The 26,521-nt window shown below is 43.7% G+C and overlaps 1 protein-coding gene across 4 annotated transcripts in view; it reads left to right on the top strand.

The window, feature by feature from the left end:
* mid1 (midline 1) overlaps nucleotides 1-26,521 on the top strand; it is a 357,996-nt gene that overhangs the window by 188,377 nt on the left and 143,098 nt on the right. The window contains exon 1 of one of the 4 annotated variants that reach the window (XM_060833421.1): nucleotides 24,113-24,191. The exons of the other annotated variants lie outside the window; for them this stretch is intronic. The gene's annotated coding sequence lies outside the window, so the exon portion shown is untranslated. Of the gene's footprint in view, nucleotides 1-24,112; nucleotides 24,192-26,521 lie in introns of those variants that run through there. 4 annotated transcript variants of the gene reach the window in all.

The following is a 26,521-nucleotide window of genomic DNA, read 5'->3' as shown; positions in this document are numbered from 1 at the left end:
AACAACCATTGTAAATCTTTTCTGAACGCTTCCAAGTTTCGCAACATCTTTCCGACAGTGGCCTAGCCAATGTCCTATACAGCCGCAACATGACCTCCCAACTCCTGTACTCAATACTCTGACCAACAAAGGAAAGCATACCAAACACTTTCTTCACTATCCTATCTACTTGCGACTCTACTTTCAAGGAGTTATGAACCTGCACCCCAAGGTCTCTTTGTTCAGCAACACTCCCTTGGACCTTACTATTAAGTGTATAAGTCCTGCTAAGATTTGCTTACCCAAAATGCAGCATCTCTCATTTATCTGAATTAAACTCCATCTGCCACTTCTCAGCCCATTGGCCCATCTGGTCCAGATCCTGTTGTAATCTGAGGTAACCTTTGCTGTCCACTACACCTCCAATTTTGGTGTCATCTGCAAACTTACTAACTATACCTCTTATGCTCACATTCAAATCATTTCTATAAATGACGAAAAGTAGTGGATCCAGCACCGATCCTTGTGGCACTCCACTGGTCACAGGCCTCCAGTCTGAAAAACAACCCTCCACCACCACCCTCTGTCTTCTACCTTTGAGCCAGTTCTGTATCCAAATGGCTAGTTCTCCCTGTATTCTGTAATTGTTTAGATATTGCTATTTAAAAATTCATTCATGCGATAAAGGTGTCGCTAGCTAGGCCAGCAGTGATTGCCCTTTGGTCAGTTAAGAGTCAACCACATTCCTGTGGGTCTGGAGTCACATGAAGGCCAAACCAGTCAAGGATGGCAGTTTCCTTCCCTAAAGGACTTAAGTGAGCCAGATGGGTGTCTTCCCTGACAATCAGCAACAGGTTCGTGGTCATCATTAGATTTTTAATTCCACATTTTTAATTGAATTCAAATTCTACCATCTGCCATGGCAGGATTCGAAGCCAAGTCTCTGGAGTAACAGTTCAACGATAATATCACCAGGCCATCACTTCCCTTGCTTGCAACTGGTCCATATGTAACGCGAAAGGTAAAAGTGATCAAGGGTAGCACATGTTGTAATGATGGGTCTGAGAAGCTCTGGGCGGATTTCTGTCCACGAAAATATCTTAACATTATTATTCGAGATTCACAGAATTGCTATGCTGCAGAAAGTGGCTATTCAGCCTATCGGGTCTGTACTAGCTCTCTGAACACTTTAACAGTGTGACGAAGCAAGCTGTTTCTGTTTAACCATCCAGTGCCCTCCTTATACAGTGCAGCATGATCTGGGCCCTAACTACTCACTGTTCTTGCCTCACCCCCACTTCTTTTGCAAAACGCTTTAAAACTATGTTCTCTGGCTTTTGATCTGTTTGCAATTGAAAACAGTTTTTCCCAATCTACTCCTATCCGAATCCTTCATGATTCCATAAGCTTCAGTTGAAACTCTGTTCAGCCTTATTCTTTCCAAGGAAAATAATCCCAACTTTTCTAAATCGTTCCTCATTACTGAGGTCTCCCATTCCAGAACCATTCTTGTAAACCTCTGAGTTCCTCCAATGTGTTCATGTCCTGCCTATATTATAGCAGCCAGTTACTGGGGAAGGATGTCCACACAAGGTCTTCAGCTGAAGATAAGCTCGCTCCACTGTACTGTACAGGAGCTACCACTTAGTGAGTTAGTTGATACTTAATTACATCAAAAATTTCATTCTCAGTGCAACAAGGTCAGAAGTGGGGATGCTCACGGATGATTGCACAATTTTCAGCACAATTCGTGATGCTACATTCAAATGCAACAAGGTCTGGATAATATCACACCACACAAATGCCAGGTTATGTCCATCGCCAATAAATAATCTAACCACTGCCCCTTGATAGTCAATGATGTTACCATCACTGAATCCCCCACTATTAAGATCCTGGGGGTTACCATTGACCAGAAACTCAACTGGACTCAAAAACCTCACTTTGGCTACAAGAACAGGTCAGAGGCTAGGAATACTGTGGTAAGTAATTAACATCCTGACTCTCCAAAACTTTTCCACTATCTACTAGGCACATGTGATGGAATACTCCCAATTGCCTGGATGGATACAGCTCCAATAACAATCAAAATGCAGCCCACTTGGTTGACAACATATCGACAAGCATCCATTCTCTCCTCCACTGACATTCAGTTCACATTGCTGCTGCTGCTGCTGCTACTACTACCTACAAGATGCCCTGCAAAAATTCATCAAAGATCCTCAGACAGCACCTTCCGAACCCATGACCACTTCTATCTAGAAGGATCAGGGCAACAGGAACATGGGAACACCATCACTTGCAAGTTCCCCTCCCAGCCCCCAATCAGGCATCCCAGCTCAGAGGTAATGGCAATATCACTCAACCCCAAAAGTCCTGGTCAGGCCACTTTTGGAGAATTTTGCATGGTTTTGGGCTCATATCTCAGGAAGGATGTACTGTTCCTGTGTTCAGAGGAGATTGATGAGAATGGTCGCAGGAATGAATAGCTTAACATATGAGGAACGTTTGAGGACTCTGGGTCTACACTCAATGGAGTTTAGGAGGATGAGGAAGATCTTACAGAATACTGAATGGCCTGGACAGAGTGGGTGTTGGGAAGATGGTTCCATTGGTAGGACAGACTAGGACCCATGGGCACAGCCTTAGAGTAAACAGAAGATCATTTAGAATGGAGATAGAGAGAAACTTCTTCAGCCAGAAAGTGGAATGCATTGCCACAAAAGGTTGTGGAGGCCAGGTCATTGAGAATGTTTTAAGACTGAGATAGATAGATAGGTTGTTGATTGTAAAGAGGATCAAGGGTTACAAGGAGAATGGGGTTGAGGAACTCATCAGGCATGATTGAATGGCAGAGCAGAATCAACGGGCTGAATGGCCTAAATTCTGCTCCCCTGTCTTAATGTTTTATGGCCCTATAATCCTTCTCTTGACAGACAGAGCTCATTTTCAGATTGTCAGTTAATTCTTTCAGGTGCAAACTGCCTTATACAGCTGAATAAATATCACAATTATCTTGTACAAAGCAGCAGATTAGGGGGAATGAGAGGATTGCTACTTGTCAAGGGTTGAAGTCACTGGACTGTTTTCAGGATCAGTCAAATGATACTAAGCTCAACTCCTGTCTAAAGCGGGATTATTAACACAGACTCGCTAGGCTTCAACTCAGGAACAACCAGTTTCCAGATCAGAGTGTTGTCGCTCAGTGATGTAATTTTAATACGCTGTCAGTTGTGGCGAATGACTTACAGTTTTCACCGCAAGCAACTTGTCGGGAGTAGACTTCCAAATTTAAAAATCCCAAGAAGAATGTTAATTGCTGGAAGCGCAGCGGGATGCTACCCCAAGCCTATCATCTTGGAATACCATCACCCCACATCCACCCTCTACAACATAATAACTTCCTTTTCCCCTAGGCAGGGAGCTACTTACAGACAGCAGTGATGGAGGTATGTTGAATTAGGTTCAGGCACAATTATATCATAAATAAAGTACAAACCAAAAACAAAATACCATCAGCAATGTTTGGAACGAGCAAGAATATTATTTTAAGAATAAATTTTAAATTTCATTGCAGCATTACTCTAGCCTTTAACACCTGTGAAACTAAAACTAACTTTTACATGTATTCTTTTGATACATGAATGTAACAGCCAAGAAAGGATGCTCGTTCATTCTCAAATTCCTATCTTTGTGCAAACTGTTCTTGGAAGGATGTTGCTTTTGATTAGATTCTCTGAAAGTAATCCTAGAGTACAGTAAGTCCCCAATAAACAATGTTGTTGCATTCCTGAGATGCGTGACTTGAAATGAAATAATATTGAGCAAATTAGAGTTTCCGTTGCAACTAATGTGATCATTATAGGTTAGTCCTTCAGACGGTTTGGCAATAGACCCAGAGCATTAAACTGAGTTGAAATACTGTCCATTCCGAAATTCCTACATTAATAAATGAAGCAACTGTTGAAATTATATTTAAAAAATTAATGTTGATCAGAAATTTGAATAAGGACATGAATAGGAAAGGTTTGATAAAGTATGAGCCAGGAGCAGGCAGGGGGACTAATTTAGTTTGGGATTATGTTCAGCATGGACTGGTTGGACCAAAGGGACTGTTTCCGTGCTGTATGACTCTGTAACTATGTAAGGAAAAGAAGTTGCATTACTGAGTACCTTTCATATCATCATAACATTCTAAAGTGTTTGACAATCTGTTAAGTATCGTTTAAGTGCAGTCCCTTTTGTGATGTGGGAAAAGCAGCAACAGATTTGTTGCAAAGCAAGCTCTCACTGGCAATAATAATAATAAATGACCAGACAATCTGTTGTAGTAACATTGGTTGAGGGAGATATATTCACCAGGACAAAAAAGGGATCTCCTCTGTTTTCCTGCACACGTTCCAGCTGAGAGGACTGCCCCTGTGTAGTACCTCCACACTCCAAAGGCATTGACAGGATGGTGTCCTGAGCTCACTGGAGTGGAGCTTGATCTTTTGACGTTGAGGTGAGAGTTGAATTGAATCAAATTGAATTGAATTTGTTGTCACGTGTACCGAGGCACAGTGAAAAGCTTTGTCTTGCGAGCAATACAAGCAGATCACATAGTTAAATAACATAGCTAAGTAAATAATAGGCAAACAGCGACAAAAACAAAACATAGGTACAGGCAAATGTTAAGAGTTTGAGTCCATGGAGTGGTCTACCAGAGTAATACCAATGTTACTGTTCTGAGAAAAAATGAAATGCATCTTCTGTTGAAACCATTCCTTATACTTTTAATCCACTTCCTAACAATAGATGGTCATATGGATTTTTAAAAAAATGAATATTTATTAATAGATAGGAATTCAGGGATTGTTTGAGATGTACAGCAGGCTGGTACCTTTCCAGTTATTGGATTTGAGTAGGGTGTAGTGATGCCTGTTAGTTGCTGTTTCACCCATGCAGCAGAGATTTTGAATAGTTTGTTAACAGTTTCCACCAGCAGCCAAAACTTTAACATTGTATATTGAAGCAATAATTGAAAACAGAGCAAATTTTGTTGGCCTTTAAAGTTTAATTTAGCAATTGAACTGCAAACACTTTTTAGGCCAATGAAAGGCTGGAATAACTTACATTTAATCTAGTCCAGTAGTTTTGAGGCTTTTTTAAAAAAAAACCTTCAGCTTTAAACATAGCATTAACACTGAGGCTAGAAGATATAGGAGCAGAACTAGACCATCCGGCCCATTGAGTCTGCTCTGCCATTCGATCATGGCTCTAACCCAATCTCCTGCCTTCTCACTGTAACCTTTGATCCCCTTAATAACCAAGAACCTTTCTATCTCTGCCTTAAATACACACAACACCAGGTTATAGTCCAAAAGGTTTATTTGGAAGCACTAGCTTTTGGAGCGCTGCTCCTTCATCGCTTCCAATTAGACCTGTTGGGCTATAACCTGGTGTTGTGTGATTTTTAACTTTGTCCACCCCAGTCCAACACCAGCTCCTCCACATTTTAAATATATTCAATAAGTTGGCCTGCACAGCCCTGTGCAGAAATGATTTCCTCAGAGTCCCCACCCTCTGGCTGAAGAAATTCCTCTTCATCTCGATTCTAAAGGGTCGTCTCTCCACTCTGAGGCTGTGCCCTCTGGTCAGTCTCTCCTACTGGCGGAAACAGTTTCTCCATGTCCACTCTATCCAGGCCTCTCAGTATCCTGTAATCCCCACTCGTCCTCCAAAGCTCGATGGAGTACAGACCCAGAGTCCTCAACAGCGCCTCATATATGACAAGTCCTTCATCCACCAGTATCATTCTTTTAAACCTCCTCTGGACTCCCTCCAGCATCAGCACATCCTCCTTTAGATACAAGGCCAAAGCACTGCTCACAATATTCCAAATGGAGTCTCACTAGGGACTCGCAGTACATCCACAGGTCAGGTGAATTGGCCATGCTAAGTTGTCCCATAGCATTAGGTACATTACTTAGGGGTAAATATAGGGTGGGGGAAATGGGTCTGGGTGGGTTGCTCTTTGGAGGGTTGGTGTGGATTTGTTGGGCTGAAGGGCCTGTTTCCACACTGTAGGGATTCTAATCTAACCTAATCCCTGCTGTTGTATTCTAGCCCTCTTGACGTGAATGCTAACATTGCAATTTCCTTCCTAACTACCAACTGAACCTGCAGGTTAACATTTAAGAATCCTGAACTGGAACTCCCAAGTCGCTTTTGTATTTCAGATTTCCGAAGCCTTTCCCCATTTAGAAAGCAGTCTACGCCTTTATTCTTCCTGCTTGAGTGCATAACCTCACACTTTCCCATCTTGTATTCCACCTGTCACTTCTTTCTCCTCTCTCCTAGCCTGTCCAAGTCCTTCCGCAGCCTTCCCACTTCCTGAATATTACCCATCCCTCCACCTATCTTTGTATCATTTGTAAACTTAGCAACAATGTTCTCGGTTCCTTTTGTCCAGATTGTTAATGTGTAAACTTTTGATTCCAGGAGTATTACAGACAATCTGAAATTCAAGTATTTCTGCACCAGCCATGAGATCTTGTGGGAGTGTACAGGATTACTGGATCAATTATCTGCATTGGAGATTGAACGAATTACTTTCTGAAGGAGGAGTGTGATTAGTAGGTTCACAGCCAAGGCTGACACTGGCCCACTGCTTTCCAAATTGCCAGTATTTTAAAAATCTTGGTGCTTCGATAATGGGGGCTTTTTTAAAAAAAGGCATTGACACTGAGGACTCCTTCCACCCGTGAGACAACTGCATTTAAACCAAATCCTTCCAAAACCCCAGGTTTGCCAGATTCAAATTGGAGAAAGTGGTGAATGAGAAATATAAGCAATCGGATATGTGTAAGGGATTAGTGCCTGGGCCGCCTTAGACCTATAGAGAGTTGTGTGGATCAAGTGTCCTGACTATCTTTTTATATATATATATATTCACAGACAGAGCCCTACATGAATATACATAGACAAAATCCAGCAACGAATGGTACCTGAATGAAAATGTATCTGACTGCATTACCTTTGTTGCCTGTATAAATGGGACTATTCAACTGCACAGACCAGCTTTGCTACTCCATTAGGCTGCACACTCAGGTCTTGACCTATTGACAAAGTGACATTTCCAGCCGAAGCACAGTGGATGGAGTCTATGCTTTAATTCAGCCGACTGTCTCGGTCTCCCTTGCCCTTGATGATCAAAGAGCACCGTTTGTTTACAGTGCTGGGCCTGAACAAAGCTTTGAGGCAATTCCTTCAGACTGAGAAGGCGTGCTTCAAGGCTATTGGGGGCTGGTGTATGAAATTTGGATTTCAAGGGTCTGTTAGTGCCTTTTGAGAAGGTTTTGTTTCAATGGGCCTGGGTTTGACACGTTCAGTTAGGGTACTGCAGTGTGGCAGGATGGTGAATGAAATGAATGATGTGTGCACAGGAAACTTTCTGCCATTTCACAGCACATAACAATATCCATTTGAAAACAAAAACTCTAAGGCTAGGAGTTCTGAAGTTTTTATTTGTTGACGATATTGAAAAGAAATTCTTCCAAGCTTGTTTGGATTAATACTCAAATCTGTTTCAAGGCATATTCTCATTGTGAAAAGTGGTGAAAAATATTTATACCTCAAAGCATCGCTGAAAACAGATAATTGATGATTGTTTCATTGTTGGGGTGTGCCGCGCACACATTGGCTGCCACTTTTTCTGCAATACATCAGTAATTACTTTGTTCAGGAGTAGTTAATAAGCTGCAATGTGTTTTGGAACATCCTGAGATTGTGAAAGGCATGGCGGAAAATGCAAAATCTTTAACTTCATGCTGAATCCAATAACTCTTCTTTCACAAAATACTGCAATGCGGTAATGTAAATGCAATACTAAATTGTTCTTTGGTGCAGGACAGTACTGTGACTCAATGGAATCTGATATATTGTGGTTTCCTATATGATACTCCGCATATCTTGTATCCCAGAGTTGGCTGCTCATTCAGTCGGATATCTTGAAGTTTATTAACCGATGTATTTACGCAGCTAAAGTACAAAATCACAGGCCTGCACACCTTGGATTCTATATTTTGCTGCTGCTACTCTACATAGACTGAAGACACCCTCCTGACTCCATGACGGAGAGTTGGGTACATGTTTTATACCGGAGCACCACATGTCATGATGTAATGGAAGTGTTGTAAAAAGTACAAACATCCAGTCTGGCATCACAACAGATTCACTTGTTCTCCTGAAATGAAATAGCTTTTAATAGGAATCACTGAAACCTGGGGTGGAGGGGCAGATTTTAACCATCAGTGGGAAGGGCAAGCAAGCACTCTGCCCGTCCATCGTCTGAGGGCTCTTACAGAATGGAGTCCGTCCATACTGCATTGCTAAAGTGCCCTAAGACAATGCTGCCCAATAATCTGAAATGCACTTACCTTTAAAATAATAGGAATGTGGTCCCTCAGCCGTAAAATATATCTTCTGGCTTCCATTTTAACATCCAGATCAGTCCCCTCAAGGTTCCTTATGTTGTATATTTCCTTGTTCTGATTGACAGTGGGGCTTGATCTCATTGGGATAAGGTCCAAAATCTCCACAGAGCTGATTTGTAATGGTTAAAAGTCAGAAGAACAGCTACCACATTCAGGATTCCAATGTTATTTTGCACAGTTGAGGTTTTGATTATTGTAAGTTGAAAATAATCATTTCCCTCTGCTAATGTTATGCTTAGTTATCATTTAGTCAGATGTTATTATTTAATTCCATTCATTGCTCTGTCTTCCCCTGACATTTACAATCTCATCTGCTGCCTGCTATCCTTGGCACCTCATCAGAATCGCCAGTCTTCCTGTGGGAGTTGAGGTATCGCAGCTGATCCACTGGCAAGTCCATGGTTATACTGCCAAACCCATCCTATTCCATCCAACTTTCCAGTCGGAGTTTGAGATTGGAAAACATGGCCAGCTATCCTCTTTATACTCCCTGTGATCCGGATGACTGCTGCTGTATAAACCGGTCTGACCAAGGGAGAGCTAATGCGGTGAAAAGCAGGCGATGACCCTCCGATACAGCACGGTGCTTGGTTTGGTACACAATAAGGGACTTGGGCCTCAGGGACACACACAGACTGGACCAGGTTACATCTCCGGGCTCTTTGTTTGTTCTCACAGCGGTTGTACACTCTGATCCCACCGGATGCCTGCCTTGCACCTCGCCCACTCAGCCAGAGGTACCAGCCTCTTAATGCCATTGTGTTGGCTTGCACTTCCTTTGTGTCTGCTGTCACAAGGTTGTCAGCAGACTTTGTTCAATTCAAGGGAGGCAGCCACTGCTCAGAGATTCCTAGCACAGTAAGATGAGGTCAGACTCTGCGACTGGTCCAGGGGTTTGGACACGGTTGGCCAGTCGGTCAGGATGTTCTCCACATAAAGGATGAAGAACTGAATCTCAAGAGCTCACCTGCTATCTTGATTCTTTCTCCCCTACCAGATGCGGGGGGATGGTATTTCCCTCCTAGAATGGGTGACAGTTTGCTATTAAGGGAGATGAATGGGTAGCACAGCTGTTACTATTGGTGGTAGGTGGTGAGGTGCTCGTAGTGCGTGAGTAGGCAGCATAGAGGGCATGCAGGTTTAGTGGGGTTGGAGTGGCAAGTGGGAAAGTAGGGCAGGGGTTAAAGGAGGTGTGTTAGGTAAGATCCAGCGAGAACTTTCAGTGGGCCTCATGACTGGATTCTCTCCAAAAGAAACCCATCCAAACTGGCACTTTGGCAAAAATACATAAGATTCAACCCTTGGGAACTGCCAGACAAGAAGCAATCAATGTCCAATGAGTTCACACACTACCATTCTGATAGTCACATAATCGAACATGATAATGGAATTGCTGACTCATCATTGCAATCCACCTCTATTAATTAGACCCAGGCACGGTTTGAGGAGAACTTCATTGTTGCCAATTGTACCTGAGAATCTGAACAAAGTCATTCACTTCCCCTGAATACGCCATGCCTCAAAGCACTCTGAACCAAATTATAAAGTGCCCTTTTTTTCTGAAAGAGGATTTATATTTGACTGAATCAGACCCAGCTGCCTCCACTGTTTTTCTAGGTACCTTTTGCTTCAATCACGCACTCACTGACCCATTCCCCTTGGGTTGGAGTGGGGGAGGTAAAATGGAAGTTGGAACGGGACCCCAGTCCATGCTGATACTATTTTCACAGTGGCTAATTTCATAAATGGAACTTGGTGTTGGGTGGACATCAGGCCTCAGAATTAGCACTCGAAATGGGTGGTACAATGATTAGTGCTGCAACCTCACAGCACCAGAGTCCTGAGTTCAATTCTAGCCTAGGGTGACTATCTATTTATGTGGAGTTTGCACGTTCTCCCTGTCTGTGGGTGGGTTTTTACCCAATGCACTGGTTTCCTCCCACAGTCCAAAGATGTGCAGGTTAGGTAAATTGGCCATGCCATTAAATTGCTCTGTTGTGTGCACACTAATAAAACACCATGTTATGGGTGTGGATTGGGTTTGGGTGGGATGCTCTTCTGACAGCTGATACAGTATCAATGGGCTGAATGGCCTCTTTCCCATTGACGGGATTCTGAGGAAAGGCTCCTACTTGTTTAACTCTGGGACGTCTCCCATGGCTGAATTACCTTTGGCTAAAAACCAAGGAAATTATTAGAAATTTGTCAATCGGGCCTCAGGATTCCCTATTATCCCCAAGTCTGTTGAATAAAATTGGGGGCAAGAAATGCTGTGGAGCAAATGAGGTACCATGTTTTGTAAGTGGCAGTAAGGAAGCGAACAGAATATGTAGTGAACAGAATATGTAGCCTCATCCATCGACAATCTCCCATTTCCAACCCTTATATGGAACTTCAAAGAAAATGCTGTGGAAGTAACATTTTGACATTATTTTGCCATTCACACCCACTGTTTCTAAATGCTGCTGTGGTTCAACTCTCTGGTTGCTTATCATCATTTCCCAAAGATTAATCTTTAATTCTTGAACGATTCTGAAAGGCTGTCAACCACAAACTGTACGTTCTGCTGTGTTTGGCAGAAAGAGTTGAATGAGGGCAAAATACGACCTGAGAATTTTATTTCTTAAATTGGAACTTTGTCTCCTCAAATACAAATGTAGATTGAGATCGACCTCAATAATGCTCTGGTCTGGACTGCCAAGGTATGCATTTGTCATGACTGAGTGTTGAACTTGGACAGAGTCTGATTAATTCATGAAACTCTGTGCTAAAACAATGTGCTGTCACTTTTAATTTTCCATTAGCAGTCTATTTGCGGAAACAATATTTAGGTACTGTCAGCTTAGCTAAGGTGGTTTTCAGCAAGCAAGTTTAGGTCTAACATTAGCTCTCCAGAGGACCTGCTGTTCTCTGCTGTTTTTTTGATTCACTCATGGGATGTGGGCATCGCTGGCTGGGCCAGAATTTATTGACCATCCCCAGTTGCCCATGAGAAGGTGGGGGTGAGCTACTTTCTTTGAATCTCTCCTGTCCATGTGCTGTAGATAGACCCATAATGCCATTAGGGAGAGAATTCCAGGATTTTAACCCAGCGACCGTGAATGAACGCTGATATATTTACAAATCAGGATAGTGAGTGGCTTGGAGGGAACTTGAAAATGTTGGCATTCTCATGTATCTGCTGCCTTTGTCCTTCTAGATGGAAATAGTCACGAGTTTGGTAGTTATGTCTAAGGATTTTTGGTGAATTTCTGCTATGCTTCTTGTAGATAATACACACTGCTGCTACTAAGCATAGTGGAGGATGGAGTGGATGTTTGTGGATGTAGCACTAATCAAACAGGCTGCTTCGTCCAGGATGGTGTCAAGCTTTTGTGAGTGTTGTTGAAGCTGCACACATCCAGGCAAGTGGGCAGTACTCCATCCCACTCTTAGTAAATGGTGAACATGCTTTATCGAGTCAGAGTGTGAGTTAATCACTGCAGTGTTCCTAGCCTCTGACCTGCTCTTATAGCCACTGTGTTTGTGGTGAGTCCAGTTAAGGTTTGATCAATGATAACCCCTAAGAGTGTTGATAGGTGGGGGGGTTCAATGATGATAATGTTATTGAATGTCAAGGGGCAGTGGTTAGATCCTCTCCTAGAGGAGATGGCCATTACATGGTATTTGTGTGGAGTGAACATTACTTGCCACTTGTCAGCCCATACCTGAATATTGTTGCATTTGAACACAGACTGCTTCAATATCTGAGGAGTTGCAAATGGAGCTGAACGTTGTGTGATCATCAGTGAATATCCCTATTTCTGGCCTCGTGATGAAGGGAAAGTTATTGATGAAGCCGCTGAAGATGGTTGGGCCTAGGACACTTCCCTGAGGAACTCCTGCAGAGTTCTGGAGCTAAAATGACTGACCACCAACAACCACAGCCATCTTCCTATGTGCCAAGTATGACTCCAACCAGCAGAGAGTTTGCCCCCCAGATTCCCATTGATTCCAGTTTTGCTTGGATTCCTTGATGACACACTCTGTTGAATGCAGCCTTGATGTCAAGGGCTGTCACTTTCACCTCACCACTGGAATTCCGCTCTTTCGTCCATATTAGAACCAAGGCTGTAATGAGGTCAGGAACTGAGTGGCCTTGGCTGAACCCAAACTGGGCTGTATAAGGTAATGGTTCTGAAGGAGTTAATGTTCACATTACATTGGCTCCATCCATTCTGCTGGTGTCTCACTGTCTGTGGGCAGAAATGTGGAGCTCTACTGTTGCTTGTGAAGGGAGTAAATGTATCTGTACCAGCTCCATAAAGTCCCAGTCATTGTGCCTGATGAAATATAGTTATTCTCATTGCTATCATGCAGTAAACCTTCTTGTTATTCAAGAACAGCGCCTCTCTTGTGTTTACTCTGCAGTGGTGCATCATCCAACACTGATCACAAAGGAGGATTGGTAGCAGTGAATGACCTTAAACAACCCTTACCCTGCACTGCCTACTAGACTAGGTTCTGGATCAGTGGTGCTGGAAGAGCACAGCAGTTCAGGCAGCATCCAACGAGCAGCGAAATTGACATTTCGGGCAAAAGCCCTTCATCCTGATGATTTCGCTGCTCGTTGGATGCTGCCTGAACTGCTGTGCTCTTCCAGCACCACTGATCCAGAATCTGGTTTGCAGCATCTGCAGTCATTGTTTTTACCTACTAGACTAGGTGCCTGCAGTGATTATGAAGGAGATACCATACCCTTGACTGTGACTGTGTTCTAAAATAATAAATCCATATCTCATTGCAATTAGTTCTGGACAGGAATTACACTCAAAATATGGAATTATTAGTGGCAGGCACCATGGCTTTGTGCAAGAAGGTTGTGTCTGTCAACTTTGAGGTTTTTTTGAGGAAGTGATAAAGATGTTTGAGGGCAGGGTCGTGGATGTTGTCTACATGGACTTTATCAAGACATTTTGATGAAGCTCCTCATGGCAGATCGATATAGAAGGTGCAGTCATACGAGATCTGCAGTGAGCTGGTAAAATGGATACATAACTGGTTTAGTCATCGAAGGCAAGGTAGCAGTGGAAGGGTGTTTAGCAGGGATCAGTGCTGGGACCCCTGTTTGTGATGCATATGAACGATTTGAAGGTGTATGTAGGTGCCCTGATTTGTAAGGTTGCAGATGACACAAAGATTGGGTGGGAGCTACAGATAGTGAGGAGGATTGCCAGAGAATACCGCAGGAGAAAAATAGGCGGACTTGGGCAGAGAAATAGCAGATAGAATTCAACCTGGGCAAATGCAAAGTGTTGCGTTTTTGAAGGACTAATGCAGGAGGGAAGTATACAGTCAATGTCAGAACCCTTTAGAAGTATCAACATATGGAAGGGTCTAGATACACAGGTCCAAAGTTCCTTGAAAGTGGCAACGCAAGTGGATAAAGCGGTCAAGAAGGCATGCATGCCTTCATCAAGTGGGACATAGAATATATAAATTTGGTGAGTAATGTTGCAGCAGTATAGAACTTTATTATGGCCATATTTGAAATATTGTGTACAGTTCTGGTCACCACACTACCAGAAGGATATTGAGGCTTTGGAGAAGGTACAGAAACAGTTTACCAGGATGTTGCCTGGTTTGGAGGGTGATTGAGGTGAGATTGGATAAACTTGGTTTGTTTTCACTTGAATGTCGAAGGATGAGGAGAGACCTGATGAAAGTTTACAAAATTGAGAGGTATGGACAGCATGGATAGTCGGAGTCTTTTTCCTAGGGAAGAAATGTCGATTACTAGGGGGCATAGGTTTAAGGTAAAAGGGGGGAAGTTTAAAGAGGATGAGAGGAAATTTTTTTTTAAGAGGGTCGTAAATGCCCAGAATGAATTCCTGGTGATGGAGTCAGATACAATACCAAGGTTTAAGAGGCATCTTGATGGGTATTTAAAGAGGAAAGGAATAAAGGGATATGCACAGCATAGAGGCAAAAGCTTTTAGTTTAGAAAGATGTCACTTGTCAATGCAAGCTTGGAGGGCCAAAGGGTCTGTTTGTGTGCTGTACTGTTCTTTGTTCTTTAATGCAAATTGGCTGTTAGGTTATTTTGTGTTAGTTGAGAGATGAACATTGGCCAAGAAGCTGGAAGCCTTCCATTGTGGGACATCTGGGACACACACACGCACACAAACCAACACGCACACAAACCAACACGCACACAAACCAACCCGACCGCCCTTTGGCTGACCACTTCAACTCCCCCTCCCATTCTGCCAAGGACATGCAAGCCCTGGGCCACCGCCACCACCAAATCCAAGCCACCCACGCCTGGAGGAAGAACGCCTCATCTTCCACCTTGGGACTCTCCAACCATACAGCATTAACATCGACTTCATCAGTTTCCCCATTGCCACCTCATCCCAGATCCAACCCTCCAACTTGGCACCGCCCTCTTGAACTGTCCCACCTGTCCATCTTCCTTCCCATCAATCCGTTCCACCCTTCCCTCCGACCTGTCACCATCACCTCCCCACCTTCATCTACCTATCGCATTCCCAGCTACTTTCCCTTCCACCTTCCCCCCCCCCCAACCCTCTTATTTATCTCTCAGCCCCATTTCCCTCTCACATTCTTGGTGAAGAGCTGATGCCCAAAACGCCAACTCTCCTGCTCCTCGGATGCTGCCTGACCGGCTGTGCCTTTCCAAGCACCACACTTTTCTACTCTGACTCCCCAGCATCTGCAGTCCCCACTTTCTCTCATTGTGGAATAGTGTCAAGGAAACTTTTCTCTGTACACTGGATAAAGCCTTGTTTTAATATCAAGGACTGGCGGGTTGTACGTCAGAGAGTGCTACACACCATTGCACTGTTTTTAGAGTGGGATTTGAACCCACAAATCTCTGGACTCAAATGAGATTGGTACACTTGAGTAACTGCTAATGGCCTGTCCCACCTCCACAGGCAGGTGGATAATGTATCAGTCAGAGGTAGGGGGTTGACCAGTCACTGTCATGAAGAGCTAAGAGGAGCACTCCAGTTCTATCTCTGTGGAGCTTATGAACTGGTTGTCCAGTTATAATTTTACATTGTTCAGTGTTACTAGGCCTGAACTAGGCTTCAAAAGCTGCTCACCCAAACAGGGTTTGAATGATCTGTTTCTGTTCTTCCTGATGACTATCGGGATGCTGAACTGGGGCTGCATATCTGTATAAAGGATGGTGATCTTTGCCCTTTCTTGTTTGCAATCACTGAGGCAGAAGGGGAGGCTCCTGTTGGCGGTGGTTCAGGTTCTTGTTCTCTGCCAATAGAGGATTAGAACAGTCGATCGTACGCAGTTGAATTGCAGGAACTCTCTCACTTGCTTTCACATCTTTTTAGTTTATTAGTTATCTGTTTATATTAAAAGAAATCCAAGATGTGGAGTGCCCCTGTATTTGGCAGGAAGGTTTGAAAACAGGAGGTCATGTGATAGAACCTCCAGAGATGTACCCACCCTGAATTGGCAGCACCCTTGCCCCTCCTACATTTACCAACGTACAAATGGCACAGCTTTCAGTCCAGCCTAATGACTTTACTCTGACCAATGGACTGAAGGGCTGTGAAAGTTTGGGGATGAAATTCCTGTCTTTAATTTAACACAGATCTAAAGCCACGGAAACACTTCTATGCTCTGCTCTGCTATTTTTTTCTCTCTCTCTCTCGGCTAAAATGTGGAAAGAATTTTAGCCGCAGGCTCTTTTGAGAGCTGAATGCCAGAGTTTAGCCACGAGTGTGCCTTTTGCCTCTAGGACACACGAAAGGAGAAATGTAGAGGCCTGTACTGTCTCCTACTTTGTTCCACCATTTCCCATCTGTTGCTTATTTATTGAAAAATTGCTGCAATTGCCATCCATGTAAGTGGTAAGGACCTAATTATTCTGATTGTAAGCGATGCACTAGTTGATGGAGTTGGGAAAACAAGGCGTGGATTGTTGATTGATGGAATTTGACTTCATGTCGTCGCCTACTGGATCGCCTGGTTTTGGTCAATTTAAACAAGTTAGGGGATGGTGTGTGGAATGAGCTGCCAGAGGAAGTGGTGGAGGCTGGTACAATTACAACATTTATAGAGTCATAGAGATGTACAGCATGGAAACAGACCCTTTGGTCCAACCCGTCCATGCCGACCAGATATCCCAACCCAATCTAGTCCCACCTGCCAACACCCGGCCCATAATTCCTCCAAACCCTCCCTATTCATATACCCATCCAAACGCCTTTTTAAATGTTGCAATTGTACCAGCCTCCACCACTTCCTCTGGCAGCTCATTCCATATACGTACCACCCTCTGTATGAAAATGTTGCCCCTTAAGTCCTTTTTATATCTTTACTCTCTCACTCTAAACCTATGCCCTCTAGTTCTGGACTCCCCCACCTCAGGGAAAAGACTTTGCCTATTTACCCTATCCATGCCCCTCATGATTTTGTAAACCTCTATAAGGTCACCCCTCAGCCTCCGATGCTCCAGGGAAAACAGCCCCAGTCTGTTCAGCCTCTTCCTATAGCTCAAATTCTCCAATCCTGGCAACATCCTTGTAAACCTTTTCTGAACCCTTTCAAGTTTCACAGCATCTTTCCGATAGGAAGAAGACCAGAATTGCACACAATATTCCAACAGTGGCCTAACCAATGTCCAGTACAGCCACAACATGACCTCCCAACTCCTGTACTCAGTATTTGATCTATAAAGGAAACCATACCAAACGCCTTCTTCACTATCCTATCTACCTGCGACTCCACTTTCAAGGAGCTATGAACCTGCACTCTAAGATCTCTTTGTTCAGCAACACTCTCTAGGACCTTATTATTAAGTGTATAAGTCCTGCTAAGATTTGCTTTTCCAAAATGCAGCAACTCGCATTTATCTGAAATTAAACTCCATCTGCCACCTCTCAGCCCATTGGCTCATCTGGTCCAGATCCTGTTGTAATCTGAGGTAACCTTTGCTGTCCATACACCTTCTTCAATTTTGGTGTCATCTGCAAATTCATTAACTGTACCTCTTATGCGTACATCCCACCCTCCTAAATGTTCCAATTATGGAGAAACAAACATGAGTTTGGCTTTTTTTTCTTAATTCTTCATTCCTCAAGATTCAACAGTAAATGGGTATATGAGTAGGAAGGGTTTAGAGGGATATGGGTCAAGTGCTGGCAAATGAGATTGATTAGGTTAAGATATCTGGTTGGCATGGACAAGTTGGACTGAAGAGTCTGTTTCCGTGCTGTACATCTCTATTATTCTATGACTAGATTCCTGCCTGTTCTATAGATCATAATCCAGGGAGATGCATCTGATCCAAGAAGAGAGAAGGATAGTTTAATGGAATCAGATCACGAGAAGTCATGAGATTCCCTCCAGTTCAGGAAGACTGCATCATTGAATCTTAATTTGGAAGATTCTACTTTAAATGGAAATTCAACAGGCATTTAAACTGGCATTCTACCTTCTGTGACTTGGGGGACTCCGCCAACAGGGACAGATATTCTGTTGCAGAAAAGCTGGATTGAGATGATGTCAAGATCCCAAAGGGGTATCCAGACAGGGTTCCTGCGGAATGTGGTGTAGGCATGTAGTGCCTTTTATGTTAGTTGGGACCTAATGCAGTGATCCCACTTCATCAACAGGATGGGTTTATTCAGTTACATGGCCTGTGTCAGTAGGAGCACTGTGGCACTGGGGTATGTTTGAGAGAGTGCCTGAGCTAGTATGAGTTTACCAATTCATTTTACCATTTGGTAGTCTAGGGGAAATCTGCTCACTGCTGTTGGACGCGTTTTTACTTTGGCCAGCTTGTAATCCATTCAGTAAATGCTTAATTTATGCAGAATTCAAGGCTAGAATCTTCCACTGCTACCAACAGTGGGAGGCAAGGTAGTGTGCACATATAAATATGCAGGAGGTGGAATGTCAGCTTTCCGATGAAGAGTAGGAAATTACCGGTGGCAGTTTGAAGGTGAATCCAGATTCCTGATTGTCAGCAGTGAGAATGTTGGAGTAATACAGCAGGATATCGTGCATACCCATTAAATACACCTTTTTGCCAGTTCTGATTGTGACATTGTTCACAAATAACTTCCCAATGAATGAGAAGCCATGCCTACAGATTTGTGGCTAGTTGGTTGTTTAAAGAAGGCCTGCAACAGACTTGGCACTCGTCATAGAGATGTACAACACGGAAACAGGCCCTTTGGTCCAACCCACCCATGCCGACCAGATATCCCTAGCTAATCTAGTCCCGTTTTCCAGCACTTGGCCCATATCCCTCCAAACCCTTCCTATTCATATACACATGAAGATGCCTTTTAAATGTTGTAATTGTACCAGCCTCCACCACTTACTCTGGCAGCTCATTCCATACATGCACACCACCCTTTGCATGAAAACGTTGTCCCTTAAATCCATTTTATATCTTTCCCCTCTCGCCCTAAACCTACGCCCTCTCATAGTCATTCAGCTCAGAAACTGGTCCAACCGGTCCATGCCGACCATAATCCCAAACTAAACTAGTCCCACTTGCCTGCATTCGGCCCATGTCCCTCTAAACCTTTCCTATTCATGTACTACTCCAAATATCTCTTAAACATTGTAACTGTAGCTGCAGCCACTACTTCCTTTGGAAGCTCATTCCATACACAAATCATGCTCTGTAAAAACAAAATTGCCTCTAATGTGTTTTTTAAATCATTTTCCTCACTTTAAAGGTATGTCCACTAGTCTTGAAGTTTCCCACTCGAGGGAGAAGACACCGCAGTGGAGATCTTTGAGTGTAAAAAATGAGGTCTGCAGATGCTGGAGATCACAGCTGCAAATGTGTTGCTGGTCAAAGCACAGCAGGCCAGGCAGCATCTCAGGAATAGAGAATTCGACGTTTCGAGCATAAGCCCTTCATCAGGAACCTTTGAGTGACCTATGTGACATTTAACTGTCAACCAGCATTGCTACTTGTTGCGGACATGAATGCTCTCAACATGAGATGTAGGAGTTATGATCAATCATGTTGAAGATGACATGAACACTGGTGGCTTGGTAAACCATGAGGGGGAAATCCTTAGACTACAGAAGATGGGCTGAGCAGTGGATGGTGGAGCTTAATCCTTATAAGCATCTTTTTTGAAGGACTAACAAGGCAAGGGAAGACACCATGGATGGTGTGGTCTTACAAAGTACGGAAAATCAGGGACCTTCGTGTGCATGTCCGTAGATCCTTGGAAGCAGCAGGACAGGTGGGTCATGGGACCTTGGTGTGCATGTTCACAGATCTTTGAAGGCAACAGGGCAGATAGAGGCAGTTCAGAAGGAAGTTGGAGTATTTGCCTTTATTGGTGAAGGCATTGAATACAAGAGCAAGGAGATTATGATGGAGCTGAATGAGATGCTAGTTGGGAGTACTGTATGCAGTTTTCGTCACCACACTGTAGGAAGGGTGTGATTGCACTAGAGGGTGCAGAGGAGATTCTCCAGGATGTTGCCTCGGCTGGAACGATTCAGCTATAAAGTGGGACTAGATAGGCAGGGGTTGTTTTCCTTAGCTGAGAGATATAAAAAATGATGAGGAGCGCTGATAGGATAGAGGGAGAGAGCTTGCCCTTTAGTAGAGAAGTCAATAATTAAAGGCCATAGATTTAAGGCACGGTAAAGAGGTTCAGATAAGATTTGAGGAAGAATGTTTTCCACGTGTGGGTGGTGGGTTTCTGGAACTCACCACCCAAAAGTGTGGTAAAGACTGGAACCGTCAAGATACTTATGCAGTATTTAAGTAGTCACTTGAAACACATCGCATGCAAGGCCATGAGCTACAAAGTGGGATTACAATAGATTGATGGTTTGATGACCAGATCAGATTTGATGGGCCAAAGGGCCACTTTCTCTAACTGTAACCAATGTGGTCATTTGCTAACTGTGGGATCTTGCTGAGCACAAGTGAGTGCTGCATTTGCACCACACTTCAATACTACTTTGGTTGGAATGTTAAGCAAAATGCTGAGGTAAGGAGCTCTGTTGGTGCATTTCTTGGTGCAGACACACCTCCAGAAAATACTTAATTTCCACTAAGTAAAGCCCATTACCCCTTTAATGTATTGTTTTCCATGAGTAAACACTACGGGAATTTTATTCCCACCCCCCCACCCCCCGCCGAGTGTGGAAAGTTCCAGAAGATTAATCCTGTTGCAGCAGGGATGGGAATGAATCGGATTGATGAATTTGAGGCGGTTTGTCAGACAGATAAACAGTTTACAGCTCCAGGAAGGAACTGCTCCACCTTCAAGATAAGCAAATGTGAAATGAAGAGTCACTTTGCATCACATTGTGGGTGAATCATCCCTTTTAACTCACTGCATATATAATTGTACCGAGCAGCTTGACCCGCACCAGCCCCGCTCCTCATACACAGCTTGGCATGTCGAAATGTTGAGAAAGCAGCAGTGTGCCAACCGTTCACCTTTATAACCATGAAGAACTTTGGTCAAAGGAACAAAAAGGCAAGAGGGAAATTCATACTCATCCAAGGTACTCAAAGGCTGTCAAGCTGAACAGAACTGGGAGCAGATGGTTTTTCTAAGAGATTCCCCAGGCTAAAGGCTGCCACTGATTAAGGAGGCGCTGGGGTGCAATTATAGCTCCCTAGATTCACCTTGCCCTGGCAGAGCGTTCAAAACATTTGCTTCGATTTTGGCACGGAAACGCAGCTCTTTGCTAGCTGTGATCTGAGTTACTCCAGGGGGTTTGTGGTGGAGGTAACTGAGGGCAATGAGAACAGTTGCTTCTCCCCATATCCCTTCCATAATGACTGTAATTCTAAAATTTCAAGCTGTGGATTCAAATCCTCCCGCAGCCTTGCCCTTCCCAATCTCTCTCATCTGCTCCAGCCCTAAAACCCTCCGGCATCTGCAACCCCCCCACTTCTGCTCATCTGCAAGACTGTACCTCCAACTCACTGGGCCCAAATCTCTGCTCCTCCCACCCCAAACCTCATCACTTCTCTTCTATTATGTAAGACTTCTTAAAACCCACCTCTTTGACCATTGCTTTTTGGCTGTAGAGTAGGTTTGCTGTCAAGAACCTCTTTGAAGCACCTTGGAGGGTTTGGTTACATTAGAAGTGCTATTGAAGTGTAGGTTGCTGTTGGTTTTAAAAGCAAGTGTTCCTGTCTTGGAAGCTGGGTTGTACCTGCACTGTGCCCTTTAAAGTTACTATCGGGGGATCACATTTGTGTTACCACGGTTATTGAATGGTGTATGGCAGAAAGTGAGGATCTTTTACAAGAATGTGCCCATGGTGATTGCTCACATTTAGTAAACTGCTAAGCCACCGTATTCAGCTCCATGATGTTCTGAGAACCGTGTATGATTACAGCATAGAAAAATATAATCACATCTGTGCTGCTCAAGCAAGTCCAACCATGCCACTGCCTTCCTGTAGCCCTGTGTCAATCCAAAACTGCTCCCACTGCTAGCCTGGTAGCCACCACCCTCTGCTAATCCTAAAGCAATTCAATTTTCCCACTCTTTCCCCAAAGTTGTATGTTGGCTTCAAATACTGATGTAATTTTCCCTGTAAAAGGGAATGGTGTCACACCAATTCTCCCCCACCCCAACCCATGATAAAGCATTTCATGCTCTAGCAATTCTCTGAATAACAACATTTTACTGAGACTATTTAATTTGAGGGCCATTAAGCTTTTGAATGCCCAACCTTGGGAGATGATCATCTTTCCTTACGCAAACTATTGGCATCCTACAAACATACATTGGACCCCAGTCAGATATCCTGCCAATCTTCTTGACTCCAGTTGATAATATCTCCATATCTCTCAATCTGTGGTTTACCTCATAGCAACGTCATTTGCAAAGCAATTACGCATGTGCTTACTTATTTATTTTCACATTGGCTCTATTTGATCCCTTATATCCACCAGTTTAACATCTCATCTGAAAGACTGTACTCGCTCAATACTGCAGTAACAGTCAGTGTCAGCCTAGACTATGTGCTGATGTCAACAGACCAAATTAAAAATCTCACAACACCAGGTTATTGTCCAACAGGTTTATTTGGAAGCACTAGCTTCCGGAGCACTGCTCCTTCATCCACAACCACCTGATGAAGGAGCAGCGCTCTGAAAGCCAGTGCTTCCAAATAAACCTGTTGGGCAATAACCTGGTGCTGTGTGATTTTTAACTTTGTCTACCCCAGACCAACACCGGCTACTCCCAACTCATGATGTCAATGGAGTAGAACATAATCCCAACACCTTCTGACCAATTGGTGAGAGCTGTAACTGACCTTGATCAAATTAGAGCTGCTGGTTACAGTACTCTGGAGTAAATGGATGTGAAAGCCCCCTGTGCCAAGTTAGATCCCACCAACATTCAGTTCTGGCTCTCTGGATTTTGGGAAGATGGCTGTGACAGTTCAGGAACTCCTAAGAGTGGCGGCTGTAGGGAATGGATATGTCACCATTTACAAAAATGAATTGCTTATCCGATATTGGGCTTATGTTTGCGAATGAACAGCAAAGGCAGCGTTAATTTGCATCCAGCTTACTTTGTGCATGATCTTGGGCAGTACACTAGTGACACTGGACATGAACATTGGGAAAGCTGTCCACCTCCTGCACTGGCATCTTGTGTCCCAATAAATTTGTATTCACGTGGGCAGGACATGATGGTCCAGTGGTTGGCACTGCTGCCTCAGTGCCAGGTTCGATTCCAGCCTTGGGCGACTGTTTGTGTGGAGTTTGCACATTCTCCCTGTGTCTGTGTGGATTTCCTCCCACATTCCAAAGATGCTCAGGTTAGGTGAATTGACCATGCTAAATTGTCCATAGTTATTCGGTGTATTAGTCAGAGGAGGGTGGTTACTCTTTGGAGGGTCAATGTGGACGTGTTGGTCTGTTTCCACACTGGGGAATCTAAGCTAATGTTCTTTTTTCTCCATATTGACTCGTTGATACCCCTCCTAAATCTGTGCTGTGGCATATTCTAGGTATTTGTATGGACGGTGACACACCCAAGAGTTTTCCTGTGGTCCGCTCCATTATACAGTGTATAATTATGGGCTATAATACACTAAACCAAGTTTCATTATTGGCTGAGCAACCACATTATGGTTTCATTTGGACCACTCTACGTTAAGAGCTTTGCATGATGTCACGGTTGTGCTCAGTAAATTGATGTTTGTTCTTGAAGGAACAAGCTCTCTCCAGTTTGGAGCTTGGGAATCATAGGTCCTGTTTTTCTAGGGAGGATATAATTACTTTATAGGTGGCTCCATTTCTCCCTGTCGTGTCTGAAAATGAAAGCTCCAAAAGTCCTGACGACAAGAGGTTATTGTTAAGCTGCTGTTCTTGAGCAGAATTTGATCCTCCTTGTTTATTTAGTTGACTCCAGCTGAAACAAGGTACAGAAGGCAGAGAATGAGCTTGTGAGTGACTGGCAGACTGACTGGCTAATGATTGGAGGCCCCAGCCTGCATCCACCCCCCTCCGTGCCACTCTTTGAGGGAGGTGGTTTTAGGTGGAGCTGGTTTTCCGGTTATTGTAGGCTGCAGTAAATCTGATTTATTTTTCCTGTTGCATTTCAGACGTGCCTGTTAGTTTAGTGGAGATTGGGTTCTGGATCACTCAGTCTTCTGAAACCTCCAGTTTGATAGTGTTGTGTGATGGTCACCTTAAAAGCAGCCATGTCCAGGCAATCACAGCCGAGTTCCAATCCAGTGGTGGGTATCTAGCTAATTATTGTTGCTGATAGTACTGGCCCACTGCTCCTGGGAGAGTTTATCTTTCCCAGTCAGGCTCACTGCCAGATTTGTTTTGTTTTTACTAAATTTCACTGTTGAATTTATTTATTTAGCAACATTAGTCCATGCGTGTGAAAGCAATTCATTTGTAGTTTGGACCAACAATGTCATATATTCAAATCTGCTTTGCTCTGAGGGGCACAACGCGGTTAGTGTGTTTGCAACATTAACTTTCTCTCCCCTCCTACAGTGACAAGCCCCATCAGCAACCAACCAAACTGCAGGCTGTATTCCTTGGATGGGTATTGGCTTTTCTTTGGGAAATGTCCAGCGATCCATGGTTACTACGTTTGCTAATAAACACACCTCTCTGATCTATTTGTGAAGCCCCAGATATTTGGATCAAGGGAGTTGACGGTGATCAGCACAAAGCAGTTGCTGATTTTGTTTTTAAAAGCAGATACTTTGTGCTTCAGTTAGTATTTTGGTTTGTTTATGGTTGGGTGCAGAGAGGATGATTTTGTGTTCAGAATGAATTGAGGAATTCCACTTGCTCCTCAGTGATTGTGGGAACCAGAGTCTTGCTGTAGCTTCACAGAGTGATTGTGTTTTAGACAGACAGGGATGTGCTGTTGGCTGGCAGTGACTTGCTAAAGAAGGAGTGATTGCACGAGAAGGGTGAATTTCCATTGCCTCACTGACTAACATCCAGTTGTCTCCATAGACACTGTGTCAGAGGTAGTTGCACAAATTGATACTCAGACCATGCGAATACCTGATTTGCCTACTTAAATTCCAGCTACAGATCCATTCTCAGGGATTCATTGTGCTCCATATAATCTCCATTGATGTCCATAGTTTAGAGTCATGCAGCACCATACCCATCCTCAAGACATTCCAGTGTTGTCACTGAAGTATATTTTTGAAGTGTCATCATAGTTTTAATGGAGGAAACATGGCAGCCATTTTACACACAGTAATGGAGGAAACATGGCAACCAATTTACACACAGTAAGGCATTTCAAACAACCGTGACCAGTTCCTAGAACATAGAACAGCATAGCCAAGGAAGAGGCCATTCAGCCCATCATGTTGTACTGAACATGACGCCAAATTAAACTAATCCCATCTGCCTGCCCTTGCGTCATACCCCTCCACTCCTTGCATAATCATGTGCTTATCTAAAATCCTTTAAATGCCCCATCGTATCTGCTTCTATTATATCCAGACTCCTACCACTCTGTTTAAAAAAACTTGCCCCTCACATTTCCTTTGAGCTTTCCCTCTCTCACCTTCAATGCATGCCCCCTAGTTTGAGACATTTCAAATCTTGGAGGGGTGGGGAGGGGGTGGAGATTCTGACTGCCACCCCTATCTATGCATCTCATAATTTTAGAGACTTCAAGCAAGTCTCCCCTCAGCCTCCACCCTCCAGAGAAAACAAATTTAGCTCATACTCTCGAATTCAGGCAGTATCCTGGTAAACCTTTTCTATCCCCTCCCCAAAGCCTCTACATCCTTCCTGTAATGTTGGAGGCTTTACTCATCTGTTTTGATGATGTCAGTTAGACAATGTGATGTTGACCACAGGATTGTGCTTCTCCTTTAAAAAGAGATGGTGTCATGTGATCTATTATACTCACTTGAGAGGTCAGGTGGGGCATTTATTTAATGTCACATCCTAAAAATGGCACCTATGATTTCTCAGTACTGATGTTACAGCCTGCATAGTGTTCAAGTCTTTGGAGTGGGGCTTGAACCCACAATGAATGGACTTCCAGGTGACAGTGCTGCCTCTGACTCAAAACAATAATTTTAAGAAGAATTTGCCTGCCCATCTGTTAGCTTTTTTAGACCATCTGATTGGCCCCTTGCCAGAATCAACATCCCAGTGGCTTTAGAGTTTGCATTGTCACTACGTTGCTGCATATCCCCCTAAAGGTTGCAGATCCTGGGGGACAGCTACAGCTTGTAAACAAAGTGTCCTGTTGGAAAGCGGTATTAACAGATATGTTGCAAAAGTGGAGAATTGAACTTGAATAAGAGAGCAGCCACAATCGAAAAGCCTTCAAGAGTGTAGCAGAGCTGGGAAGAGAATTCCTGCTGCCTCCTGGCTTCATGTAAAGATAGGTTTAAAAAAATTAATTTACCTTGAGGTAGTGTTGAGTTATGCAATTCAAGTGGCTCAATGTCTGTTCAAGGTGGAGGGAGGGAGTGTGTGTGTGTGTGTGTGTTTCCTTTCCCAGAGAATAGGGTTATCTCTGTTTCTTTTAGACCAGACCAAGACCTGGACAAAAGATTCCCCAGTA

The sequence above is a fragment of the Hemiscyllium ocellatum genome, chromosome 12, assembly GCF_020745735.1.
Source record: "Hemiscyllium ocellatum isolate sHemOce1 chromosome 12, sHemOce1.pat.X.cur, whole genome shotgun sequence".
NCBI classification, from domain to species: Eukaryota; Metazoa; Chordata; class Chondrichthyes; order Orectolobiformes; family Hemiscylliidae; genus Hemiscyllium; species Hemiscyllium ocellatum.
This window is presented reverse-complemented; position numbering and strand designations above follow the sequence as displayed.